Raw genomic sequence first — 9,108 nt, forward strand, 5'->3', positions numbered from 1 at the left:
TCCGTAGATCCCCTTCACTTTCCTCCAGAAGCATTGGTGAGCCCTTTTCCTCTCGGGGCCTTGCGTGGCTCATGTCGCCTTTCTTTCCAGAGTCTTATTATGGTATTTGTGTAAGGTATAGCCGGAGCCTTGTTGCCGGCAAGTATCGTATCATCCTTTGTATCCTTAGAGGCTCCATAGACAGTAAATGTGGGTTGCGAACTTATGTAAATATGTATTTTGTATATGGGGCGATGTAAGTTGTAAACTTCATTAAGTGGCTATGTACGTTTTGTAAAAAGGGTGTTTTAATTTACAAATGACTATTTTCCTTGAGTAATGGACAATGAAAATGCGGGGTGACACGTGGAACAGGAAAGGCACCCAGGTCCGCTTGGTCGGGGCTACCCGGTCGAGTGTCGGTCGCGCTCCTCGGATTTCGGGGTGTGACACAATAGAACACTAAAAGCCCTTAAATCATGCTAACTAAATCAGAAAACAATTTCGAAAGGGGAAAAAAGAAAAAAAAAAGAAAAAAAAAGAAAAAAAAAGAAAGGCAGAAAATAACACACAGTCACGAATCTGAAACAAATCAATATTACTAGCTAACTTATGGCTAACAAAACAAGAGAAAACAGAATCAAACAAAACTAAAAAAAACTAAATAAGACAATGGTCTAACAACATTTTTTTCCTTTTTGTTTTCAACAAACATGAATCAGAAAAAGAAAAGGTTGTACCTATTTGAGGAATAGGAAAAGAATTTGAAAAGGATCTCGTGTTTGGGCTTTGATACAGCTCAAAATTGACCCCAAATGATTGTTCTTTGTCAAGGACAATCCATTTGGGTGGGTTTCAAACTATCGAATGGAAGAAAATCACGGAGGAATGACCATGCAGGAACCAGTGTTCTCTTTTTGATTTTCAGATTCGATTTTTGACTGGTTTGAGGCGTATTTGGGGGAAATAACTCATGGATTTGGAAAGAAGGGGTGAAGGTGGTTGTGTAGTAAAGATCTGAAGGTGTTTGGAGAGATTAGGGTTTGGGACTTCGGTCTTCGATCTAAAATTCGAAGGGCTCGATGATGATTTGAAGGAAGTAGGTTGGAGATTTGGGATGAGGGGATGATGGGGATTCCGGGGTGTTAACTTGGTGGTGTTTGAGACGGTTTGAGACGTCGCCGCCGGCCGGTGGGGGGTTTGGGAATTTAGGGCGGCTAGGGTTTGGGTTCTCAGAAGTTGGGAGATGAAACGGGGCAGATGGAACTTGGGGGGGTCCAATTCGGATATATATATATATATATTAACCAAGCACCAGTTCCGGGCTGTTGGATCATTAAAATCCAACGGCTGAGATGACACGCACTTGAAACGGAGTCGTTTTGGCTTTGGGGTGGGGTTGGACCGGGTTAGGGATTGGGCCTGGGCGGATAGGGTCGAAATTGTTTGGGATTAATGGGATTTGGACTTTGCATTTTGGTCTATTACACAACATCCCTGTTTTTAATTTTTTTTTTCTTTTCAATTTTCTTTCCCTATTTTAATTAATTCAAACCTAAATTAAACTCCTAAAAATAATTAATTTGAACAAAAAATAAAATTGATCAACTACTAAAATATTTATGACAATTAATTACTCCTAAATTAAAAGGAAAATTACAAATTTAAAACTAAAAGGCTAAAAATGCAAAAGTAAGCCAATTTTTGTGATTTTCATTTTTTTAATAAAGCAACTAATTTACTAATTAACCTTAAAATGTAAAAATAAATTCTAAATGCAAATGCATGGTATTTTTGACATGTTCATGATTTTTAACAGAAATAAACATGCACAGAAATGTAAACAATTAGCACAAATTCTCACAAAATCCTATAAAATTGCAAATAATAATTTTTTTATTTTCTTGAATTTTATAAGAGTATTTTATAAAGGGCAAAAATCACGTGCTCACAACTAGCAATCAAATATTATCACAATAATGTAAATCTAAATTATCTCCATTCTGTTAAGAATATTCCATTCTTCGTGTATTGATACAGCTCACATTTATGATTCATCATATCAAAAGAAATATTTAATCCAAGTATTATTTGAACCTTAGTTGTAAGGAAAAATAAACATTAAAATGATTTTTTAATTGTAAGGAAAATCATCCATGACAGTACACGGACATTGATAAGTTATATATATATAATGCGTCATTACATATTTTGAACTTAATGTACTATATATAATGTATATTTATAAAGTATATTAATGAACTTATTAAGGAATGAATATCTATTCATGCGTCATTACATATTTTGAAGGGAAAAAAATATGAGTGTTTGTTGCTTAAATTAAGTAAAGTTTTCATTACTTAAAAGTGTTTAGTACTTAAAGGCATTATTCACCAACAAAATTGATTTATACAAGCACATCACTGCAATGTTGTAATATTCTCATATAGCTTCAATCTACTCTATTATTTTTGAAATACCAAAAAAAAAAAAAAAATGGGGTAGAAGAAAGGTTGGGTGATAAGAAATTTTCCTTCACAGCTAAGAAGAACAAAGGAATTGGAGGAGATAACATGCGCTTAACAGAGATAAGAGGGCTTGGGATGGAATTGGAGGAGTCTCTACCACCACTGTCCATGATTTTCTGAGCAATGTATTTTTATCTGCACAGAATATATGGAACGAAGAAAAGGAGGAAAGACGCTTGTGATATACTGAAAAATCTTTTACTGGATAAATTGGGGAGAATATTGATAGGAATAGATACATTTTAGGTGAGAGAGAATCAAAAAGAGATATCTTTTAAGCGAGAGAGAATCTCAAGAGAGAAATTTTAGGATATAAAAAGTTGTACATAATAAAATAAATTATATTAAAAGTAATTTTATGAAAGTAGTTGTGGAAAATTTAAACAAGTCCTAAAAGGTGGTATTCTATGTAAATTCCTCTAAAACGATTAAGGAGACTATGCCCAATGCCTTTAAAGTTGAAAAATTTTCATAAAGCACAATCTTTTAATGGTAATTAGCACCATTTGCTATATTATGGATTCTAGATACGTTTTCTATTGTTATAAGATGTATTAGATGTATTTAAGCTATTGTATTCATGAATACAGTAGCAAAAATAGGCGTGAATCAGGGAAGTCCAGCTAATTAGCTGTTGTATTCGACTGTATTCATGGCGTAAAACATGAGATTACAGCTGGACATATTATTGTATTCGACTGTATTCACGGCGTGAAACATGGGATTACACTGTTTTTAAACAGAAAGTGAATCAATTAACATAATAGACTCCTAATATAACTCAACAAACTCAATTATAACACACAAATTTTGTATTTTCAGTTATAAAAAAGATTTTCAATCGAAAAATACCCCAAAATATAACAATCTTCAGATAAATTATATAATACATCTGAATACATAAATTATATTAATTAAAAAAACATATGAATATATTCATGGCATATAGTGAGACAATGAATACAATGAAATACATAGAATACAGCGGGATACATTAAAATACAATGAAAAAAAGACAGTGAATACAATGAAATACATGGAATACAGCGAGATACATTGAATTACAATGAAAAAAAGACAATGAATACAATGAAATACATGAAAATACAGCGTGATACGTTGAAAATACATTGAAATATATTAACAGAAAATTAAGGTTCTCATCCCCAAACTCCGTCGTCTTTGTCCAAGAACAAATCCTAATTTCCGGCGAATCTGCCGTCGAGCAAAAACCCTGAATCTCACTGTTCCCACGTATCATGTACAGTAGCCGAGTAAAAATCATGGCAAGACGTAGCATATCGCTTTTGATAATGTTGCATCTTAGAATACTGAATGAGAAAAAGAGGAATATAAGAACCGACACGGTTAAAGTAAGAACCTAGGACATCGATAGATTCTTGAAGAACAATGAGTTTCAACTATTAAATCCTTAATATACCTATTCTTAGCAGCTTATCAGAAGAATAAAGAGAAGGCAAAATCACCGTTTTTGACTAGTGGTACGTAGGTGATGTGGGTGAGAGAAATTTTGAGATTGAGCATCGTGTTTTCAGGGAATGAGGGAAGAGAATGACATGTATCAAAGTAGAGAGAAAAAGAAAATAGTATAACTGAATAGCATATTTAGTGGCTTAGGGATAGGAGGTAACCAAAATTAAATATTTTGCTATAAACATTAAAATGTATCTATAGAATATAACTTTTTAAAATAGTATTTATTTAAAATAAATAAAATGTTAACATTTGCTATAAGATGTAAAAATTCCTTTAAAGTTCAGTTAGCCTATTTCTTTCTAAAAGTTGCTGGCCCATTTGTATTTAAGCTAGCCCAAATGATTAAAAATCAAATTTCTTCCAATAGATCCAATAAAAGTGGATGCCTCTTTTAATAATAATTTTTTTTAATAGTCTAGCTAGTTATTTTATTTAAACGTTTGGAAACTAATAGGCGCGCTTTAGCTTTTTTCATTCATGGACTCACTTGTCTAACGTGATGTTTAATATTTAATAAATTAATTCAATAATATCAATAACTTAATTAATTTCTAATTTAATTAATCCCTTGCTATAGTCGCGGATTCGCTTGCGTAGCATTATAGGGGCATTTAATAATTTTCTAAACTAATTTCCTCAAGCACAAATGTAGTAACTTCTCAAAAGTACTACCAATCTTTGATTGTCACGATTTCGGATTCGCTTTGCGAAGCGTGATTATGATAAATTAATTAATTTTATTTTCGATCACATATTCGCTTGCGTAGCGTGATTATGACAACGTAATATTATCCAGATTATTCTTTAAATAATTCTAATAATCAAGAAATAAGCGGATAGGTAAAAAAATAAAAATCAATAAAACACAGTTTATCCAAAATTAATTCAAGCCATTTTTAGTCAATAAAATCGACTATGCTAGAACTACGGGATTCGGGGAATGCCTTACACCTTTTTTCCGGTCAATAGAATTTCTTACTCGGACTTTATTTTTGTAGACCAAATAAGAATAGAGTCAAATCTTCCTTTGAATAGGGATTCAAATAAAAGGTGACTTGGAACATCCAAAAATCAATTCAAAATGGCCACTCTGAATAATAAAATAATCTATCTCAAATTGTCACTTTAATTGAAAAAACTCTTTAACCCACAATAATCCAATAATATAGAAGTGTTTGTCAAATAGAACCTTTATCTTTCGTAGAAGGGAACAAAATCTAAAGCAGAGTCTAGATTTATGTCATTATAACTTTGAAAACTATTACCAAAGATTATGGTAAGATGGATAAGATTCTTCCAGATTTAATCAGAGGTTTCAAATTCAAGCTTTAGGAATAAAAAATCATGGCAGATGTCACATTTCCTTTTTGCGCGCCTACCCCGAAGGATAAATGCGTGAGGGAGTTTTTCCATTTTAAGTGACAATATTCGAAATGAGATTATTTATTTAATTCAGAGTCGCCACTTGGGAAAGGTTTGGCTTTTGGTGTCCCAAGTCACCGGTTTATCTTGAATCCCAATTCGAGGAAAATATTCGACTTTCCAAATGAAGTCTGCGAACCAGGAATTCTAAGTAAGGAATTTTGTTGACCCGAGGGAAGGTGTTAGGCACCCCCAAATCCCGTGGTTCTAGCACGGTCGCTTAAATTGTTGTAATGGCTAAATATCTGATTTTTATACATGTTATGACTTGTGTGCTTTTATTAAGTTTAAACCGCTTTTATTATTATTTTTAATAGAATTGCAACGTCGTGAAAATGCATCTCGAACCACGTCACAATCAATGCACCCGTGGTTGTTAATACGTTCCGACTCCGTTGAGATTTGGATTTGGGTCACATAAATGTGCACCCGAATTTAAGCATGTAATTTAATTAAAATCGCGTCTAAAGAGTCTAACGCGTTATTATCTTTGGGGAAAACCGTGAAGTTCGCTAAATGGCCACTCCCGAAATCTAAGTAATTATTAACATCTATTGAGGGCCCCGCAGTTTATGCGTCTTTGTTTGGCGAGGCTCGCCTCATTTATTTTAAGTATATCCTAAAGTGACTACATTTCTATTAAATTCGTTTCTAAAATAAAAGAGAAAAAATCCTAATTAGTTACATGCTTAAAAAAAGGCGTAACATATTAAATGCTAGATTAAGACAAATGTTAACGGAAAGGAATATTACTAAAATTGAAATTATAAATAAACTACGGAATCGACAAATAATATGTTCAAAAGAAACTAATTATCCTATAACTAGATTAAACTCGCATTGTTAGATGACTTGAACCGTTGGAATTAATTATTTACGACTATTTGAAACTAGAATCAATCTTAATTACTAATGCATATTCGAAAGTTTATTAAATTCAAACGTTAACTCGTCTTGTTTGAACTCAAATCATGCCATAATGCCTAATTCACGAAATTAATTTAAATTCATGCTTTAACTAAATTTAGCTACATATTCACGATTAACCTACTGTTGACAATATTAAAACCTTCAAGCTAGTGAACTAACCAGTTTTACCAAGCCGATTCACTAAAGACCAACTTATGTTATTTTCCTCTTACTCCAATTGTTAAACAGTTTGACAGTAATGAGCATGCTTAAACATATACTACCTAATAACCAAACTAAAACAGAGTATTATTTAATACATCACTACAAGATGCCTAGTTATGCAAAGCAACCGAAATTTACAGAATAATAATACATGAGATAACCTAAACACAATCAGTAAAAGAGACAAAGGAAAAAAAAAGCTAAATTAAAACTTCAAAGTTCCATTCATCATATGTATTCATGCTTCCACATTTCAGCTTACAATATCGATAAGGTTACGGCCATGTACCTGGTATTGGAAGTAAAAGAAGAGGAAGATCAGTAGAAGCAGCAGTAGCGTAAATACACAACAACAATAGGTTCAGCAACAACAAAACCAGTAACGACCAGTAGAATAACCCAGTAACAGATTGAAAACCAGCAGTACCAGAATGCAATCATAGCCAAAGCAGAAGAGAGACAGGTACAAGACAACGGTAGTTTACTGATTTTTGAACAATACTCAAGGAAAAGCAACCTGAAATTATTCAAGTAAAAGTTCAGCTTGTTTTTCTCTTTTGCTCTCAAATTCTGATTTCTCAAAACTCAGTCAACTCTCTCAACTTTCTCCTCTCTCCCCCTCCTACACTGTGTAAAAATGACTCTATTTATAACCAAGACTCTTGTCTTGAACCACTAACCCAAAATATTCCCATAATTGCATGCCTTGCCCCCACTACTTAATGTTTTTTCTTATTTAATTCCCTTGTTCCTCATGCGTACATGTTTTGTCCCCCACTATATTAAACAAATACATTATTCTCACTCCATTATGTCTTGTCCCCCACTATATTAAACAAATGCATTATTCCCACTCCATTATATCTTGTCCCCCACCATGTACTATTGTAATATTATTAATGCCTAGTGGACGGAGCACTCAGATTAAATAATTGTTCAAATTTTCAATTCCGAAAAATACCCCTCCGAACTTACTGAAATTACCATTTTACCCCTGAAAATACTGCAATTTATCATTCTACCCCCATCAGCTATAACTAATTCGCATAATCAATTCTAACCAAAATACAACAGCTATAACCAATTCCTAAACAAATTCAAACAACAAATTCAAACTAAATGATGAACAACAAAGAAACAACTGGAATTATTTTGACTGAACAATATTTTTATTTTATTTTTTCTTTTAACAACAAACCTACTTTCAGATTCAACAACAATAACAAACAAGTAGATTCAAATCACTAAACTCAAAAAAATCAATTGAACTTCAAATTAAATCTAACAACATTATAACCAACACACTTCTATATTAAACTAAACAAGAACAAATGAATAAAAACCAACTGAAGAAAAAATTAAGAAATGACTCAAACATATACTGATTTCAAATCCGAAAATATCAAATAAGATACGGACAGAAATGAAACTTAAACCAACTAACCGGATCGGAACAACGACGAACTCGAACGGAAACAAATCTGTCCGGAAATAATTATCGCACCAAAATAACTCGACGACGAAGACGACCACGAAGAAGCAGCTAAACGTAGCAGAATGCAGCAGAAATAACGGGCCTGGTTGTTGCTGCGTCGCTGAGCCGAAGCTCGACGAACTGAGCTCGAGCTGGGGTTGTCGCTGCTTGCTCGTTCATGGCTGCTCGGAGACGACGCAGTGGGGTGTTTGGCGATGAGGTGAAGACGAAGTAGTGGCAGCAGGTGGTTGCTGTTCGCTGGACAAAGTAGGAGTCGATGAGGTTCGTTTGGACGTGAGCTGAGTGGAGGACTGTGGTCATTTGGTTTCGATGGGAATGGGGTTGTCGTTGGTTCGAAGAAAATGGAGGATGGCAGCCATGGTGGACGTTCATGGTTGAACGTAGCGATGGGGCTGGGTTGTTGGTGGACGATGGTGGACTGCTGTGTGCGTGTGTGCGTAGGAAGGAGGAGGCAGCCATGGTTGAGCTCGAGCAACGAGCTCGGCTGGAGAAGGTGAAGGGAGGGGGTCGTTCATGGCTGGTCCTGCGTGTGTTGAATGAGAAGAGGCGGGGAGAAGGGCAGCCATGGTTGAGCTCGAGCACTAGCTCGACTGGAGAAGGTGAAGGGAATTTTGGAGAAGAAGAGGGAAAGAGAGGGGGCAGGTGGTTTGTTAGGTTTAGGGTTAGGGAAATGAAAAAATGAAAAATGAAGAAAGGGGTTGGGTCTTTGGGGTTATGGACTGGGTCGACCCAGTTTGAAATGGACCGGGTCGTAGGGGAAGGCTGAGTATTTGGTTTAAAATTTGAAGAAAAGGCCTAATCCGATTTCTTCTATTTTTGTTCTTTTCTATTTATTCAATTTCCTAAATAATAAAGCTAAAAATGCTAAGATTAAATTATAAAAACCCAAAATTATCTCAAAATACTAATTAACTCCTAATAACAATTATCGCACATTTAAATAGCAATTAACGATAAAATCACACAATTTGGACGTTAAATGCTAAAAATGCAACGTACATTATTTTTTATAATTTTTTTATTTTGTAAAACAAATTTAATTAAATATTAAAT

The sequence above is a fragment of the Nicotiana sylvestris genome, chromosome 12 (genome assembly GCF_000393655.2).
Source record: "Nicotiana sylvestris chromosome 12, ASM39365v2, whole genome shotgun sequence".
Classification (NCBI taxonomy): domain Eukaryota; kingdom Viridiplantae; phylum Streptophyta; class Magnoliopsida; order Solanales; family Solanaceae; genus Nicotiana; species Nicotiana sylvestris.